Source organism: Homalodisca vitripennis, unplaced genomic scaffold (genome assembly GCF_021130785.1).
Source record: "Homalodisca vitripennis isolate AUS2020 unplaced genomic scaffold, UT_GWSS_2.1 ScUCBcl_2879;HRSCAF=8016, whole genome shotgun sequence".
Lineage (NCBI taxonomy): Eukaryota > Metazoa > Arthropoda > Insecta > Hemiptera > Cicadellidae > Homalodisca > Homalodisca vitripennis.
This window is the reverse complement of record NW_025778988.1, coordinates 7,361-28,435: the sequence shown is the minus strand read 5'-3', so window position 1 is coordinate 28,435 and position 21,075 is coordinate 7,361. Positions and strand designations below refer to the sequence as shown.

At 32.7% G+C, this 21,075-nt stretch overlaps 1 pseudogene; it reads left to right on the top strand.

Annotated features, from left to right (window-relative positions):
- The first annotated feature begins 3,096 nt into the window (after nucleotides 1-3,096).
- LOC124372304 lies at nucleotides 3,097-3,183 on the top strand (annotated as a pseudogene).
- Nucleotides 3,184-21,075: the final 17,892 nt, after the last annotated feature.

The following is a 21,075-nucleotide window of genomic DNA, read 5'->3' as shown; positions in this document are numbered from 1 at the left end:
TGGTGAACTCTTTCTCTTGGTGTCATGACTGTAATCCATGATTCCAAATGGATAATCTGTTCTCTCGAAGTAAAGAGAGTCCATTAGAGGTGAACTCTTCCTTTTGGTTTCATGACTGTAATCCATGATTCCAGATGGATAATCTGTTCTCTCGATGTAAAGAGAGTCCGTTAGTGGGAACTCTTCCTCTTGGTGTCATGACTGTAATCCATGATTCCACATGGATATTCGGTTATCTCCAAGTAATGAGAGTCCTTTAGAGTTGAATTCCTCTTCTTGGTGTCATGACTGTAATCCATGATTCCACATGGATAATCTATTGTCTCGAAGTAAAGGGAGTCCGTTAGTGGTGAATTCTTGTTATTGGTGTCATGACTGTAATCCATGATTCCACATGGATAATCTGTTCTCTCGAAGTAAAGAGAGTCCGTTAGTGGTGAACTCTTCCTCTTGGTGTCATGACTGTAATCCATGATTCCACATGGATAATCTGTTCTCTCGATGTAAAGAGAGTCCGTTAGTGGGAACTCTTCCTCTTGGTGTCATGACTGTAATCCATGATTCCACATGGATAATCTGTTCTCTCGAAGTAAAGAGAGTCCGTTAGTGGTGAACTCTTTCTCTTGGTGTCATGACTGTAATCCATGATTCCACATGGATAATCTGTTCTCTCGAAGTAAAGAGAGTCCGTTAGTGGTGAACTCTTTCTCTTGGTGTCATGACTGTAATCCATGATTCCACATGGATAATCTGTTCTCTCGAAGTAAAGAGAGTCCGTTAGTGGTGAACTCTTTCTCTTGGTGTCATGACTGTAATCCATGATTCCACATGGATAATCTGTTCTCTCGAAGTAAAGAGAGTCCGTTAGTGGTGAACTCTTTCTCTTGGTGTTATGACTGTAATCTATGATTCCATATGGATAATCTGTTGTCTCGAAGTAAAGGGAGTCCGTTAGTGGTGAATTCCTCCTCTTGGTGTCATGACTGTAATCCATTATTCCACATGGATAATCTGTTTTCTCGAAGTAAAGAGAGTCCATTAGAGGTGAACTCTTCCTTTTGGTGTCATGACCGTAATCCATGATTCCACATATATAATCTGTTGTCTCGAAGTAAAGGGAGTCCGTTAGTGGTGAATTCTTCTTATTGGTGTCATGACTGTAATCCATGATTCCACATGGATAATCTATTGTCTCCAAGTAATGAGAGTCCATTAGAGGTGAATTCCCTCTTTTTGGTGTCATGAATGTAATCCATGATTCCACATGGATAATCTGTTGTCTCGAAGTAAAGAGAGTCCGTTAGTGGTAATCTTTTACCACTAAACCACATTTAAAATTCTCCAGCACTATATGTTACGCTTTCTATGTCTTTTTCTTTGTTTATCTTGTGGTTGTGCATGTTTCACTTTCTTTCTATAGTTTAAATATTTAGTATTTTTTGATAGTTGGCAATTTGAAATGTTTTCCTGTCAAAACTCTTCGCTATTTTGGATGTAGCAGAACCCTGGCTGGTGCCTCCTAATTTCTGTATATATCAAACACTTCTTACAACCAGTATTACACTAGCAAATAGTTTAACTGACACCAATTTCTAATCTATTTTTAGAAGAAAATATTGTTGTAGGGTATTTTGACGGTATGGCTCCATGAAGTGCTTCGTGGAATTGTGGAATTCTGATTTTAGCACAGTCATAATAAAAGACCTTTAAAATATGTTTTTCACTCAGAAACAATGTTTTAAACTTTATAAAGAGTAAATAAAAAAAAAACAATAAAAAATAAATGTTTTTATTTTTCTTGATTTTCAGTGCCGTATCCCCTTGATAAAAGGAGCTCTTTGTAGTGCAGTAGCCAAGATTCAATACTAGCTGTTGTGTGTGACCTAATATATTCACTAGCAGTTCAAACATTATCTACAATTGAAGGGAACACAGGAAAAAGGGGCTCATCAACATTTTGTGAATTTTTCAGGAACAACGATTTTCTGTCTAAATCTTGTATATCTTTATTTTGACATATAGAAATGAGTAGGTTATTTATTGAATATCTTGTTTATAATATTATGTATTAAAGTGTTAAACAAATTTATAAATCCATTGTGTTTAATTAAAATTTTAATTAAATTTTGTTTAAACTACACACATTTCAGGGGATGAAAGGGCTCATTTTAACAATGACCCCCTTTTCCCCCAGTTTTAGGAAAATACAGGTAAATAACATGCACTCAATAATTATGACATGATAAGAAACACAGCTGTTTTATTTATGTAAAACTACTTAAAGCTAAACAATAAAAAGAAGAATAAACATGTATTCTTTAAGAACAAAACTCATATGCTCAAATCACATGTGGTAGTTTATCGAAGTATTCAGCTGCAGATCGGCTAAGAAACTTCTTTAAATCTTGCAGGTCTTTATATTCTTCTGTAGCTATTGGCAAAGAACCTGAAAAGACCCAAAATATTGTAGTCGATGTAAAAATGTAATGGTTCTTTAGAATAAGTTATTTTATACTAGGTCAAATTAGGTTAGGTAACGTTAAATTTAATTAAGTTAGGTAAGCTAGATTAGGTTAGGCCTTTATTAAAATAAGGGATTGTTATAATATGATGATGAGGCCTACCTTCATAGCATGAGTCAGGAAGGTTGAACTCGTCTGACACTTCAATGTTGACTGGTGGTAATTGTTGGTTTTTCCTCCTAGGCCCTCTTTTAGGGACAATTTTATACAAAGAAGCATTTTCCCATGCTCCGAAATAACTTGTCCGGAATCGGAGATGATGACCTCGAGCAATATGGAGCTCTCGAACTGGATGGTTGAAATGGGCACTTTGTAGCATAGTTTTTGTCCAGAGGTCCACCCTCTAACGGCTGTATGATTTACAACTTCTACTTCAAAACTTTGATTGATTGATTGATTTATTTATTTCCAAAATTTATGTACAGAGTATAATAGAATACATAACAAATATCTTATAGGAAATTATCTCCACATGGGCATCAGCCTGTGTGTGGGGAAACGAGTTCCTCAATCTGCACTACCAATAACACACAAAATATTAAAATAAGGAAATGAATTGTCATTAACAAAAACATTGTTGTATGAAAGGAGAGACGTTTAGCACTCCCCTTGACAAGGATGGAACACATTTTCATTAACAAATGAAAAATGAAGATTTTAAACCTCTAAAATAAACCATACAAGGCCAGAGCATGGAATACATGAGTAAATTTAGTTAATGTAACGTGTCTATAGGAAGGTTAATTTCTATAAACCAATTACAACCTTTTTGTTTTAGTATAAGAGCGATCAAGTGTGTTGTAAACTAATAACCCTTTATTTTAACAATGCACAAGTTCCAATGGAATCCAATAATTATACTCAGTATAAATTAATAGCAATTTTAATTGTAATCAACACCAATAATAGAGCAACGCCAAGCTATTGTTTTAACTTTTAATTTATTCTCACTATTTCTTATTTATAAACCATCCAATGTTCACATGTCCAGCCTTAAAATTAACAATCAATCAAATCATTCAATTATTGTGTCCTTCAAGTTCTCAGTGCTAATACTTTCAACACAAACTCAAAATAAAAATCTTAATTAAATTTCAAAATAAAATAATCTTCTTCAAATATAAAATGAAACAAATAATAAAATAAGACTTCTTCTCAAAATAAAAATCAAACAAATTAAGGTAATATTAATATTCAATATAGGAACAAAGACAATGTCCAACCAGTTACACTCAAAGTTGTATCAATTACTAAGTACTTATTTCCAGTTAATTTCCAATTTACATGATTTACGAATTACCCAGAATAATCTGCTTGCCTTTGAATATTAAATTTAGGAACTTGTAATATATGCATAAGAAAATCAAATAAATTTTCTTTATCAGTAGGCTATTCCTGATTTAACCAACTTGGACAGGAAAATACCATCAAGCAATTTTCTATTTGAAATGTTAAATTCTAACTTTCACAGTACCTCACACATTTCCAGATGACTTCACAAACCGAAATAACTGTTATTGATTAATTAATTGTAAATTCAAACTTTAAATTTTGAAAAGAATTTAAATTTAAACTCAACCTTCCTACCGAAATATCTACACGGCAAGAGTAGGCTAATCACTTTGAGCACGAACTTCTCTCTCTGAGCACACAGCAGACTCCCGTGAAAACCCACTTGAATCAACCGGAAGGCTCTCGAAGTACCTCCCACCATCTAATAAACCTAACGTTGGCGAATCAAAATTGACCAAACACAATGTCTGAACTGGAGGGCACCTATCCAACCCAGACCTGTATCTTATGGCCAATACCTCGAGACAAAAGGAAGCTTCTAGGCATTCCTCGAACCCGAATCAACAAGATATTCAGCACTGCTGGAAGGATCACAATTCTTACAATTCATTTATATTAAAAATTTACAATTCTCTTATTATAAATATAAATATTCCTATAAATTATTAAACAATATAGGAAGCATCCTATAGTTAATAAATAATCTAAAATTTGAAAGGAATATACTTATTTAGAAAATACAATTTGAAGACTTAAAAATGTAATTTATAAAAACTTGTAACTTACATAAAAAAGAGCAATCAGAAAGACTTAATTAAAAATTAGCCGATATAAGGAGAGAGAGACTTGGACCACACCTGCACACCCACTAAACACACACACACACACCAATCACACACACGCACACATGCACGCACCACACATCCTCGTTGGCCTGCAGTTAAAACGATTGTACAAACTCACAAACACTCAGACTAACATTGATTGTAATACAAAAATATAACATAAATTTAGTACATAAAAAAAGCATATCTAGGTGTAGATTGAGGAAAAATACTGTCGAAATCCATCTCGCCCAGCATCTACTAACCATTTATTGACTAATTTTTTGTACGTACTAATAGTGCAAGGTCTTGGGTTATTTTATAAAGTATGGTAATTTTGAGAAACTTATATGAGCAATATAGTGAGATGATGTTGAATTAAAGGCTTTAACGAGTCTAGGAACAATAATTCTGTTATGAAGTGAAGAACGCGTAAAATGGCTGTGGTTACTGTGAATGAAAATTTAATCTCGATGTTGAAAAATGTACAAAACTAATGTTCGGATATATAATTGCGAGACGTTAAAAACTTTAAATTCTTCAAATAATAGATTGGTTGGATAAGTACGATTTCGTTTCAGAGCTACTTTTATAATAGTTTTTTGAACGACTTATAAGGGAGCAAGGTTATTTTGAAAACAGCCACCCCATGCTAAATTACCATACTGAAGAATTGATTGCACATAAGCATAGTATACAGTTTTTAAAAGATCTATTGTAAGTATATTACGCAGATTAAAAAATATAAAGATAAATTTACGAAGTTTATTCCGCATGTAAGCTACGTGATTACACCACTTCAAACGATTATCAAAAACTACACCCAAGTATTTATACTCACTCACCCTATCAATACATTCACACAAAACGCATCCATCCTGGCCACCACAAGAGTGCAACCGTAGCTTAAAAACAAAAGGATCGCCGTCAGCTCGTATAGAGATTATGTTACTATTATGTTGTTATTACTCGTGTATTGCTTGAAATGAGCCCCTTTTTCCCGAGGACATTGATTTTTTAACCTTGTATTTTCCCCTTTACCAATTAGAAATTACTTCATAATAATTGTTTACATATGTTGGGTTGCTATGGATACATTCAATAGTGTAGTGGCTTCAATATTTAAAAAAATGCAATGAGCCCCTTTTTCCCGTGTACCCTTCAATTCTAAAAACCAGTGCATAGTTTAGTACTCTTTTTTTATCACCTTGGGTAGGTTCGAAACGCACTACTGTATGTCTAAATGCATTACAAATTGAATCGTTTATTGCAGAAACCACATAACCATATTTCCGGATCTCTGGAATGTCTCCTATGACAGCCTTCTGAGGTCCGAGATTCCGGATGAGACAGTTTTAGTTGGGTACGCCGATGACGTCGCAGCACTGATTGCCGCACGCAACGTTTAGCTGGCCCAGCTGAAGCTGAACCAAGTCATGCGCGTCGTGAACAACTGGATGGAGGATCACGGGCTATCTCTTGCTTTGGCTAAGACAGAGATTGTAATCTTTACTAAGAAAAGGATTGACACTGTCGTTCCACTTCGCGTGGGTGGGGTGACTGTCCAATCTACTCGTGCCGCCAAGTACCTTGGGGTTATGGTGGACAATAAGCTGACCTGGAGAGACCAAATCTTCCGTACTGCGGACAAGGTCGCTAAGGGAGTGCAATGCCTTAGTAGGCTAATGGCCAACGTCGGTGGTCCCAGGTCTAGCCGAAGACGGCTCCTCATGTTTGCAGTCCAGTCCGTCCTACTGTACGGAGCTGAGGTGTGGGCAGATGCATTAAATAAGGAGGTGTATCGGATGCGGCTTGCTCGGGTTGCAGCGACAAGCAGCTCTCAGAGTCGCATCAGCATATCGTACAGTTTCTCAGCCTGCCGTCCTGGTGATTGCTGGAGTCATTCCGGTCAAACTTCTGGCTGAGGAGAGGAAAGCAATATACCAGCGAAAAGGCGAGATCGGCAAGAAACGTGCCACATCAGTAGAGCGCACCCGCAATTACCGGCAATGGCAGGAGTTGTGGGATCAAGAGACCCGAGGACGTTGGACAGCACGGCTGATACCGATGGTCCAGCCGGCGTGAAACGGCGACATGGGGAGGTGGACTATTACCTCACCCAGTTTCTCACTGGTCATGGATATTTTCAGTCCTACCTTTTCTTGATGCGAAAGACCGGTTCACCGGACTGCATTTATTGCCCGGGTGTTCCCGATGATGCGGAGCACACAATCTTCCGCTGCCCACATTGGGAAGGCCCCGCCTTGAGGCAACACGCACTGTGGGTGTTTTTTCGGTGGACTCTGTCTGCCAAGTGATGCTGGAGGGTCAGGACAACTGGAACTGTGTGTCTCATTTTGTCCAGGGTATTCTCCGCGCTAAAAAAGATTGATCTAGACCTAAATGCGGTTTAGACCTTTTACTTTCTGATGGCTGGATAAGCGCGAGCCCGGAGGGCTTAGGTAACATTCAGAAGTAATGTGACAAACAGTTTCCGGGTTGGGATCCTGAAGTATAGAGGAGGTTTTTAGTGGGTAGTTTACCACCTTGTGAGAATCCCACACTACAGGCTGGCCACCTGTGTGCATAAATTCATTTTGCTCCTCTCCTTAAAAAAAGTCCTTCCTCTCCCTAATAAAGTCTGACCCGTCTGGCGAGGCATATTCCCTCTTCCTGGTCACGACTTCGTAACTGCACACCGAAGGTAGCACTGGTTTCGGTCTGTAGACTTCTTATAATAAAAGTGACCGTCCCCTGTGTGGTACACTGATGCCTTAAACTTAAAGCCAACCACTTCCGAAACCATTGCCATTGTGGGCGGAAAAAGTACCTTCCAGGAAAAACTAAAGAGCGACTGACAGTAGAAAGGATGGTTGTTTATCGCAAGAAGCATGCGATTTACAATAAACGGTCTAAGATAGTTCTAGTGTCATTGTAGACTTTTCCTTGTTGTCCATCTGTATGCATGACTGCCGTTGTGTAATTGACAAGTCTTGTATACAATATTCATCTACAAAGATAATTGTTTACCTATCATAAAATTTGTCTGAAAATGGTTTGTTATTGAACACAAGACTAAAAGAAGAGGTACAAAACTTACTTTCAGATAGGGATGAGACAATCTCTTTGGTTGATTTAATACCAACCTACAGTTTTAATAACTGGTCCATCTCATTAGTAACTTTCTGAAAAACATTTTGTATTCTATGTATTACAAGTCCATGATCAGTCAAGTCTAATCTGAGCGTTGATTCACTACCCTTCTTGATCTGTGAGATCTCTCTGGATTACTACAATTTACAAACATATATCATCAAAAGCGAAGGAAGGTCTTTTTGTTATATACATACATAAGTAGATAATAATATGGGGTTCCTGGCGCACTTTCGGAGCCGACCGAAAAGCAATGTAAAATACTGTTCAATGTACCATAAAGGAAGCTGAGAAATAACACAGCAAATCTCAATGAAAAATTAACCGAATCTACAGTCGTTCGTCTCCAAAAGCGATCCAGGATCGGCACATTACTATCTACTCTGAGGAATGAAAAATTAACCAAATCTATAGCTGTTTGCTTCTACTTTCTTAAGCTGTTGGAAAACTAATCTGATTTGTAAAATGTTGTCAAATCTGCTACGAATAAAGGATTTATCTTAATAAAATTTAATCAATTTAAAACATTTTTACTAAAAACATACTTTAATAAAAAACTTTTCTACTAAATAGTCACCAAACAACATGAACTCACCAAAGTCTCTACAATTTCTAGCATTAAAACAGTGCAACAAAGATGAATTCAGTGAATTGCCGGTTTATTTTCAACAACAGTTGATACCGTCTTCGATACTTTCCTTAAAATGAAACAGAATTAAAAGAACTTGTAGAGTCTTTTGCAGAAAGAACGAAAACTGCACACGTGTACACACAAAAAAACGAAAAAAATAAGGGATTATATATTTAATATAATTACGAAAGATATTGAAAAGAAAGTAAAAAAATAAACAAACAGAGAGTTTTCATCGTTTTTTTATGAAATTTTTCCCATATTATACGTCCTTTCAAGATAATCAAGACTTAATTGATGAATTTCTTAGGAATTTTTGTAAGTATCAAGATTTATCAACACAATTCATTAAAGAGCATTATAGAATTTTTCTTATAGAATATAGCCACATTTTGTGTGAAACAAAAGGTATTACTGTAGATAATATTCCATGTGATTCCTATGAAGAAAGACACCAACTATGTTATCAAAACAGTACTATGACGTGGGGAGGCACTGCAAGTTTTAGAGCACAACTGAAAAGAAACATCTGGACAAAAAAAAGTAACCACACATTACTGAACTAACATGTTTTTCTTCTTTCCAAACAGCTGCTGATGATCAAAGCTGAAAAAAAAACATATGGGAATGGGAGAAAAAAAGTAACTCTCATATGGAAGAATATTGATTTATTTTCAGTTAGGAAACAAACTCAAGGTCTCAGCGTTCCTAGTGGTAACGCATACGTCATGAAATTATTATGAAGTTAGTCGAGGTCACCGCGTTCCTAGTGGTAAACGCCTACGTCATAGTTAGTGAAACAAACAGTCGAGGTCACCGCGTTCCTAGTGGTAACGCCTACGTCATAGTTAGTGAAACAAACTCTCACAATGTTCATCACTCTTTCTTCCAAAATTCTTCATACTCTTTTTCTTTCAACATATTTGTAACATCCTTATGAATTCTCCAAAAACGTACAGTTGAAATTGATAGCAATTTTAATTTAGGATATTTGATTCACTAGTCTTCCAATTATTCGTAATCTCCTTCCATATCCTTCGTTTATACCAAAATGTTTCTTGATAAATGTTTTCCATGGTTCTTGTTCCTTGTAAGAATTATAGTAAATTTGTAAAAAAATAACCAAATTCAGAATTTACATGAAAAGTTCTTGCAGAATGTCGTTTAATTGTTATATTATAGCTAGACAAAAAAGTATGAATCTCCAACATGTTTTTTTCATTCGGCAAAATTAATTTTGTTATTTTATCATCTGGAGACAAAAGTTTCAATAGTGAAAGATGTATTTGTTCGTTTGATTTTATTGGTTTTTCTTTCATTAATTTGAAGTTTAAAATACTCTTTAGGTCCCATTTAGGTTTTTTTAGGTAAAGTAATACTAACCTTCAACCTTTCAACTTCTTGTAGTGATTTGTTCTCAAGTACATTAATTATTTTCAACGATTTCTCATGATAACTTTTTAGTTCAGCGAAATTGTTGTAGAAATCTTTTACTCCTTCATACACTATTTGAGCTTCTTCGATTTCACCTTCTAATTCCATAATAAATGGTATGTTAAACAAAATACAACACTTATCACTCAGATAGCCAACGCCCAGTATTGCTGTTTCATCTACAAGGAAAATTACGTATATTACAAGCAGTAGTACCAACATGCTAAAATGAAATTTCCCATAATAATAGATAGTCAATAGTTATTGTTTTCAATGTATATTATTAAAGTATTATACTTGTGAATGTATATGAAATGAGCAAATCTTTCCAAACTTGTATCTCAAAAACTACTTAACAGATTTTGATGAAATTTGGTACACATATAGCAAATGCTTAACTCTTTCGACTTAACTTATCCATAAGGGTGAAATCATCCCCTATTTCTTAATATTCAAAGAAAAATAAAAAATTTTATCGGAAAAATCTGAAACTTCAAAAACAAGCGAGTTCAACTTAAAATTTCATGAAAATAACAAAATTTTCAAAATCTACCCCAATCATCCCTTATCTTAAAACTCTTATATCTCGAGAAATATTAAAGCTTTTTTGATGAAATTTGGTATATAGGATCAGTAAATATTAAAGTATTTTTTTAAATCATCACTTCCGGTCCATGACCTTGGAATAGTTTTTTCCTAATATCATCCCTATTTTTCAAAATTTTGTTATGTAATTTAAAATGTATACTTTTACCAATGTCTTTAACAATTCTGTAAAGTTTTAAAATATTCCGATGAATAATATAGAAAATACGATGATTTTTACTGAATTTCTTTAATATCGTTCTTAATCACATCATCGGCTAAAAATTTCTTTACAAAAGTAACACTTTTTCTCTTCTAAAGTTAATTTGTTTATTTTATCATATAATTCCTTACAATAACAGTCTTTTCTATTCTTTTCCTTATAAAATTCTTGACACTTTGTACATTTCTTTTGAGACTCCATTTATATAGAAAAAATTATTACACGATGAAAATGTTACTAAATGTTATTAAAAACTCTTGACTTATGATATTTTGTTTGTAAATGTTTAGCATAACTAGGTAACCATTGAAGAACTCTTCCACATTCGCAATGAGTCGGTTTATTTTGACTTTCTCGGAAAATTCTTATAGCACAATCCTTACAAAAAGCTTGTTTTTTATCTTTACTATAATGCCAGTTGTGAAATTCTGAAATATTATTAATTTCTTTACAAACGCAACATTTTTTCTCTTCTAACGTTAATTTTTCTATTTTTTCGTATAATTCTCTCTCATATTTACTACGGCAATCCTTACACATAGACCCTAATCCTTCTTTTTTATTCTTATTTTTATAAAAAGCTTCAAAATCTTTAAATTCTTGACACTGTGTACATTTCTTTTGAGACTCCATTTATATAGAAAAAATTACAGCTTTGACTTTCTCAATTCATATTCATAGAAATTTCCGGTTATTTCTTCATTATTTAAATCTTTTATACTATAAGTTACAGGATCTGTGTTATTAATTTGATAAATTACAAAGATTTCTCTTGACCAATTGTTCTTATATTTGTTCGAAAATGTTTGTTTTTTACTAACAATTCTTACATGATCATTGACTTTAAATTTAGTTTTCGTGTGAATTTCTGGTGGAACATACTTAAAAACCGACTCTAATAACTCTTTTTCTGCATCTTTATCTACGTCTTTAGGCTTCATTTTGATTGTGCTATGAACAGTATCGTTATATTTCTTTACGATTTCTTGAAGAATATCGATCCATTTAAAGTTTTTATTAATCTCAAAAAGAACCTTCATTCTTTCATTTTGAGTTCTGTTATATCTCTCTACAATACTTGATTTCTCTTCGTTTTCAGTATGATAAATCTTAATGTTGTATTTTCTCAAAACTTCGTTAAATTCTTTATTTTTAAACTCTAAACCCTTATCTGTATGAAGTAGATTTGGTGGTTTGTGATTGATCTTTATCGCGTCTTTTACTATATCTTCGAAGGCTTTTGAAACATCTTTACCGTTTTTTTCTTTTGATAGCTCTTGACCAAGCATATTTTGAGAAAGTATCAATAACATTTAACATATACTTGAATCCATCATTTTGATCCGAATAGTTAGACATTATTACTAAATCTGCTGCCCATAAATCGTCAATTCCTAAAGTTATAATTTTTCTCTTTTTAAACTTTTTTCGTACTGGTGCATGAATTTCTCTAGCTTCAATCTCTATTTTCTTCTTTATTCTTCAATTCTTTCTTTACTTGTTTTTCATAAGGATTCTTTATAAATTTACTCTTATTTGTCTTACATTTTGAACATTTTGCTGCAATTCTATACAATCCGTTTTTGAGTTTGAACAATCTTAGAATCTATATTTTTCGTTTTCTTTTTACACTTGTGACAGTGAATTAAATCATCTTCCATTTACATATCAAAGTTTCCAAGTTTGTTTAACTCTTCTAAAATATCTGTTTTAATTTCGCCTTTATATCCATACGGTACTGTATCGATCTTATTTTCTTAGGACAATTCTCTTATCATCTTTAGCGTTCAGTGCTAACTTGTTTATAGTGACGGTGTACAACTCATGTTTGTAGCTTTTGATTACTGTCATCTCCCTAAATTCTTCTTTATCTTCGAACAAACATTTCTTCAAGTTTTCGATATTTATTGTTTTATTTACAACGCTTCTCTTAATCCCTTTGCATCTTGTTAAATTTTACTTTCTGTTTGTACATGTGACTCGCTATACAGTTGTCGTCAAAGATAGTGAAGCTTTTGAAGTTCGTTTTCTTGGCCTGTTTCATTGAAAATTCTTCATTTCCTAGTCTAATATCGCATCTATTTCGCACATTTTCCATACTTTTTCCAAAAACTGAGTTGTTCATCAGCTTATAAAAATCCTTCTCAAAGTCACTTGTAGCTTTGGTCCTCATATTAGTATTAAAATCAATGTACTCTTTCATAAAAGGCTTCTGATCGAATGCAATAACTCTATTCACATGTTTCAAAATCATACCTTGTTCCAAATAGAACTTCAAATTTCTCGAATGAACAACGTATTCAGTTTTATCCAGTAGAGTTGTGCAAAGTTTGTTTTTAAAATGTTCTGGAGCAAGAGGTAAATCCTTGTGATGTTCGTGTAAATTCGTTGGATATCCAAGATCAACTTCGAGAATATAGCCATAATCTTCGTCGCCAGTGAGTTCCAAAATTGTTTCTTTCCATTCTGCAGTTGTGTAAGTTTTTGGATCCATCCACTTGATATCACTAAACGGCAGTTTTTGCATTAGGCCATACCCATAAAGGTTATTAGCATCAACGTATAACAAATAGTTTTCGGGCTTTGTCTTATCGAAATCTTTCAAATATTTGTTATTTGCTTTAACATATCGCTTAATACACTGAGAAATGCCCCCGCGAATGCCTTTTTCAATCATCAAATACATATTATAATCGTTAATTAGCTGAAGCTCAATTTTCGTTAATTTTAACATTGCGTCCCATGCGAGACTGGGAGCTGTTAGATAGTGTGCCGGATCGAGTTTATAACAATTAAGGCAAATGTTTCTGAAATTTTCGAATATATCAGCAAGCAATAAAACATCTTGAATGTTGTACAAATCAGAGTAATTCCCTAGATTTTTCTCTTTTAATTTGTTCCATACATTTAAGTAGTGTTGATAATCTTTCTCAGATATGCTCTCGTCTGTCAAAAGTGAATAGAAATCTTGAATTTTCAGCTCTTCTTTGTAATCAAGTTTTTCAATATTATCGATAAATTCATAGGGAAATATTCCTTTTCCAGACAATATTTTAAAAATCTCGTCGTCGTCATTTGGCTGTCTTTCTATAATTTCATTCAATCCATCCTGTATAAAATGATTTGTATGTTTGAAGTCTTCTTTCTTTAAATTTTTCGCTAATTTTTCAATAGATGAGGCCATAAATCTGAATGTATCTACAAACGAAAAACTTTACAAACTTTCTTGGCTTATAATTGTCGAACTCATAGCCATATCCAGAATTTACTGAATAATTTATATATTTTTCTTCTGAGTTTTGCGATCAAATCAACGTTTCCATATTTCTTAGCTAATTCTTTTATGTACAAATGTGTGTCATAGTTACTCATATTGTGACAGAAAACTGGAATGTTTTGTGGAAATTTCAAATTCAGATTGCAACATGCATGAGCTGCGCCTCGAAACTTGCCGGTTAAATGACAATGATCTCTTACTTTATTATAACTCTTATCTTTCCAACTATCAGGAGTAAAACCATACTGAACTGACCCAATATCATAAGCAGACCATTCACAGATATGACAAACGTTTGAATTTTGATATGAAATTTCTTCTTCTTCTGTCAATTCATAGGCTTCGTATTCTTTGAATTATATTTTTTGGCTATGTACTTTGATAATTTATCGAGTTCTTCAAATCAATTTTGTCGGGACGTTTTTCAAATCTTCTTCATTTTTGGCACGATAACATATCGGTTTGTACATGCGATTGGTCACATTCGACACTAAATATAGAGTAAAACCATAAGGAATATGCTTCTGAATCTTGGTTGTAGTTGATCTTTCTGGATTGTTCTTACATGTCGGAATCTTTTCCAATATGCTCTCAAAGTCCATATAAATTACGTACGGATGGTTAAATTTCTTTTGATAATTAGTAAATTTAGTTGTTTGACCTGGAAATGGCATAATTGGCTTACAAACTTCATGATTTTTACAAATTTCTAAGTGATCTGTTAAATCTCCAGATTTGTAAAAATGGCTTAAACATCTTCTACACAAAAATTTTCTTTCTTTATGTTTAGACAACTGCGAAGAAACAAGCTTATTTAAATCGGTTATCAAAACATAATGAGATTTATCATCTTGTTTAACATACAATAAATCAATGTTTGTTTCAGCGTCATATTTTTCAGAAATTTGTAACGGAACAATGTTAATATTTTCATCAAAACTGTAGACATTGATAGACATTGTTGGATACTTATACTTGGAATTGTAGCTTCGTTTTTCAAATATTTGTATATCTTTCAGAGACATTGGATACTCAAAACCTGAAAATATTTCGTCATTCACAAATTTTTCGTATTGCTTTACACGTTCACAGTCTCTTTCTGGTTTTTCAATAGCACATCTTATTGAGTAAATAAAGCAAAAATCATCTCTATTTTTTATATTTATACAAGCTTTTTTATCTTTGATATTCTTTGGTAAATCGATGTATGATCCTGCATTCATCATTTCGTGTTTGTTAAGGCTCAAAACTAGTTGTTTACAACTTTTAAATGTCCATCCGGAACCTTTATTTGGATTATTCGTTTGTTCTCGATGTGTTAATTTATTAAATTGCTTAGTAATAAAGTCGTTTACGTCAAAGATTTCGTCTGCTTTGATAGTAAAATACATTGGACATGTTTGCGGTTCACCATTCACTAAAGTTCGTTCGTATTCACATTCCAAAGAGAGATAGCCCTTCATATTTTTAACATTTTCTTGAAATTTTTCTATTAAATCTTTAATTTCTGGGCGCATAATTGAAAGATATTTGTAAATTGACATAAAATTATCGCTCAAATTCGTTAAAATGTATTGCTTGAAAAGACCTTTCACAGAGGATAAAACTTCAACATCTATGATATTTTCAGGTTTTTCGTGAAGAGTTTTATCAATGTTTTCAATGATTTCAGTCTTGGTTTTATCGTTAGTACCGATAGCCAACTTTTCAGCTATTGAATGAAGTTTTTCATCATTAAATAGGTCGAGATTTTTCTTTTCAACTTTGAAATTTCTCTTTAATTCACGTAATTTCTCAATATTAAACATGTTTTCGTGATCGGCAATTTTATTTTCTCTAGCCCATTGTCTTAAATAATTTAGTTCATTATCGTAAATTTGCTTGTTTTTTTTCGTGACTTTTAGAATTATAATGGCGATCATAGTTTTTTCTTAAAATTTCTCTTTTGCAGAACGGACATGATATTTTTTCGCGCTCCATTTATATAGAAAAATTTATTTAACTAAATGGTGCTTGTAAACCAACGATTGCGCCTCTCACGGCGTGATATCATTAACGGATACGACGCGGGCGAAGCGATTATCGGGCCTCGTGTCAATTTCCTAAATTTTTACTTCTCGATTGGATGACTGAGAAATGGTTTTGCACTTTTTTGACTTTGAAAAGCCAGCTTCAATAATTGATTAAATTCATGTTATTCTCTTTCATTCCTTCTAATACTTCAAAAATATAGTCTTTCGCCACTGAAAAATCTCGATTTCTTCCGTAATAATCTTTGTAATCATAGACAAAATATCCTAAATAGTTGTACAATAAAATGAAATTATTTCTATTTATCTCTGTTGTAGAAATGTAAACATAAACATTTGTGCTGAAAAATTTTATATCTCGGTAGACTTAGTTCCATAATCTCCATTTATAAAAAAATCTTTTTTTGTTTAAATGGAAGAGTACAATGCTGTTACAAGTGTTATAATAGAGGAGAAATTATTGATAAAAAAATATTTAGTTTGTAGAGATTGTAATTTAATTTTGTATGAAAGACCTAAACCTAAGAAATTTCGAAATAAACTAACACATTTGAATAATCTGCTTATGAAATTACAATACGGAGGTGAGAAACAAACAAAATTTGTTACAGAATTTAGAAAACAGAATAAAAATTTTTACTTATCTCTTGGAACCGTTGAAAAAATTATTTTCCTTTTCAAAGAATACATTAGGTTTGTAGGTATCGATACACACGTTTATTATGAAAAGATTTTACCTATAATCTTTCACTATTTGGATATTGAATTTGATTACGATTTTAAGCCTGAAATCTTTGATGATTTTATAGTACATTTGGAGAAATTAAACGAAGAACCTCGTGAAAAGAATGCGGTTTTACTCACATTCTCCCCGACTTCTCGAGTGATTGTTAGCAAATTTCAATTTTTTTTCCGTCTTTAAATTTTTTCTATTTAAATGGAGTTCTTGAAAGAGTTAAATGATATTGGAGAATGTAAGTTTTAAAGAGTATAAGAAGTTAAATGAATTGGAAGAAAGGAAGAAACATAGAATCTTGAATTTGGAGAAAATGAAAGATAAATTCGGGTTTACAATAATTGCCGAGTTGGAAGATTGTAAAGTACACTTGCCGAACAGATTTTTGACTGTTTTGGATGAAAAAAAGATTAAAGAATTAAACAAAAATGAAAAATTACACTTGATTGTTACTGGAAAGAAGACTATAAAAGATAAAGAAATTATAACAATTAACTTTGTAGAATAAAGTCTTAACTCTAAAACTTGCAGTCCCTCCCCACGTCATAGTACTGTTTTGATAACCATAGTTGGTGTCTTTCTTCATAGGAATCACATGGAATATTATCTACAGTAATACCTTTTGTTTCACACAAAATGTGGCTATATTCTATAAGAAAAATTCTATAATGCTCTTTAATGAATTGTGTTGATAAATCTTGATACTCACAAAAATTCCTAAGAAATTCATCAATTAAGTCTTGATTATCTTGAAAGGACGTATAATATGGGAAAAATTTCATAAAAAAACGATGAAAACTCTCTGTTTGTTTATTTTTTACTTTCTTTTCAATATCTTTCGTAATTATATTAAATATATAATCCCTTATTTTTTTCGTTTTTTGTGTGTACACGTGTGCAGTTTTCGTTCTTTCTGCAAAAGACTCTACAAGTTCTTTTAATTCTGTTTCATTTAAGGAAAGTATCGAAGACGGTATCAACTGTTGTTGAAAATAAACCGGCAATTCACTGAATTCATCTTTGTTGCACTGTTTTAATGCTAGAAAATTGTAGAGACTTTGGTGAGTTCATGTTGTTTGGTGACTATTTAGTAGAAAAGTTTTTTATTAAAGTATGTTTTTAGTAAAAATGTTTTAAATTGATTAAATTTTATTAAGATAAATCCTTTATTCGTAGCAGATTTGACAACATTTTACAAATCAGATTAGTTTCCAACAGCTTAAGAAAGTAGAAGCAAACAGCTATAGATTTGGTTAATTTTTCATTCCTCAGAGTAGATAGTAATGTGCCGATCCTGGATCGCTTTTGGAGACGAACGACTGTAGATTCGGTTAATTTTTCATTGAGATTTGCTGTGTTATTTCTCAGCTTCCTTTATGGTACATTGAACAGTATTTTACATTGCTTTTCGGTCGGCTCCGAAAGTGCGCCAGGAACCCCATATTATTATCTACTTACACATATATATATATATATATATATATACATATAAACCAAAAATATTTACAGACACACACTACATATATATCAAAATTCCTGCTATGATAAGACTGTATTAAAGCTTCTGGAAAAATATAATTCTTTGTAAGAGTATTTTTTTTTTTAAATCATAAAATTAAAAACAAATTTATTAAAATAACCTTATGTTAAAGTTCCCACCAATTAGCATAAACGTCGAGTTGTCATTTGAGAGGACACATGTCTAGTGAGGCATATTCTCTCTTGCTGGGTACAACTTCGTAACTGCACACCGTCCTCTGTGTTGTACACAGTTGCCTTAAACAACTTCCGAAATCATTGCCATTACGCATTTTTGAAATATACATACTGATAAACTAAAAGTCCTATAGAATAAAAAAGTTTCCAGTCCACTCGATAATGGTCATTATAGTTAAAATTAATCTATATTTGATAACTGTTTTAACTATATTATCATATATTTTTATTACTTACCTCTCACTTTCCTTTCTTTGAATCTGCCTGAACGGCGTTGACGACGTCTAGCATATCCTTAGAATAGATGTCCTCAGGGTGTTGACATCGAGCCAATTAGGCTGAGGGGGGTGACCGTGTGTTCGAGTTGTCATCAGAGAGGACACAAGTCTGACTTCCGTCTGGCGGGGCATATTCCCTCTTCCTAGTCACAACTTCGTAACTGCACACCGAAGGTAGCACTTCTTTCGATCTGTAGACTTCTTATAATAAAAGTGACCGTCCTCTGTGTGGTACACAGATGCCTTAAACTTAAAGCCAACCACTTTCCGAAACCATTACCATTGTGGGCGAAAAAAGTAACTTACACGAAAACCAAAGAGCGACTGACAGTAGAATGGATGGTTGTTTATCGCAAGAAGCAGGCGATTTACGATAAATGATCTAAGATAGTTCCAGTGTCATTGTTGACTTTTCCTTGTTGTCCATCTGTACGCATGACTGCCGTTGTGTAATTGACAAGTCTTTTATACAATATTCATCTACAAAGATAATTGTTTACCTATCATAAAATTTGTCTGAAAATGGTTTTTATTGAACACAAGACTAAAAGAAGAGGTACAAAACTTACTTTCAGTTAGGGATGAGACAATCTCTTTGGTTATTTAATACCAACCTACAGTTTTAATAACTGGTCCATCTCACTAGTAACTTTCTGAAAAACATTTTGTATTCTATGTATTACAAGTACATGATCAGTCAAGTCTAATCTGAGCGTTGAGTCACTACCCTTTTTGATCTGTGAGGTTTCTCTGGATTACTACAATTTACAATCATATATCATCAAAAGCGAAGGAAGGTCTTTTTGCTATATACATACATAAATATACATATAAACAAAAAATATTTAAAGACACACACACATACATATACTGTATATCAAATTCCTGCTATGATAAGACTATATTAAAGTTTCTGGAAAAATATAATTTTTTGTAATAGTATTTTTTTTAAATCATAAAATCCAAAAAAAATTACTTACTAAAAAAACCTTATGTTAAAGTTCCCACCAATTAGCATAAACGTCGAGTAGTCATTTGAGAGGACACATGTCTGGCGAGGCATATTCTCTGTTGCTGGGTACAACTTCGTAACAGCACACCGTCCTCTGTGTTATACACATTTGCCTTAAACAACTTCCCGAAATCATTGCCATTACTCATTTTTGAAATATACAGACAGATAAACTAAAAGTCATATAGAAATAAAAAGTTATTATCATGAAAAGAAGACTTAAGACCATATTTTCCATTTTGCTGAATTGAACGAACTAAAACTAAAATACTAATGAATTGAAGCTAATAATTTTCTATAGATTACTTGTAAAAAAAACCTTTAGTTAATATAAGTAATAAAAACTTCTAGAAACATTAACTGAAGATTGTGATAGAAAATGTTTCTTTCATAATATCTATACTATAGTACTAGTTAATAACAGTTTTAAAAAGACGTATGTTAATAAAGCAATATATGAATGAGTTATTCTTGACGTTTGAAATGAGGAAGTTTTTAAGAAGGCGTCCTTTTGAGATGTTATTGAATAACGGTTGAAACTGACCAAGCCCTAGAACAACCACATGCATCAGGCAATTTCGTTATATCATGTTTGGTAGATAATGTAATTTGATAGTAACTGTAAGCCTCCAGATGAAGTATTCTGGTAGGGGGAGGCTGTCAGAATATATCACTGGAACAATAAATGTGTTCAGAACTCATGCTTGCAGGCAGATATAAACAGTTTATATACTTTAGAATGGGAAAATGTACACAACTAACGTTAATTCTTTGTATTCGTAGATTAGTTTCTGAATGTGTGCAATTAAAATTCATGCAGAATATGTTAAATAGTTTCTTCATTTACAGATATAAGTTCCACGAGTTAAGAAAAGGATTGTAAATTAGAAGCACAAATACTATACATTTTCAATAACAACATACATTTAACTGGATATAGTTCATTGTAATGACACGTGTTTATACTTTTATAAGCAAAACGTTTGATAAATAAATACGTAATCCATACATGGCTGATCAAAAGCATAGAGAAATGTTTTTGTATATGGTTCAGTATGTTAAAATAAATAAAAAAGTTTCCTCTCGCAATATTATGTACTTCGGTTTAGTTGCGCGTATGTGTTTGTTTTAATTTAAAACAAATCATAACTCGAAAACTGGAACAGTTAAGGTGTTGTAAGTTTCCATTTTTTGTATATTATGTATTATTATTGTTTATGTTTTTTGCTGGCGTAAAAGATATATTTAAGAGTTTAGAAATAGCGGCAATTTTAAAGCAAATTTTCACCAAAACCGACGATAAGAGAAACGATTAACAAAACACATAAAATGTCATTTGAAACGTTTCAAATTGTAATTTT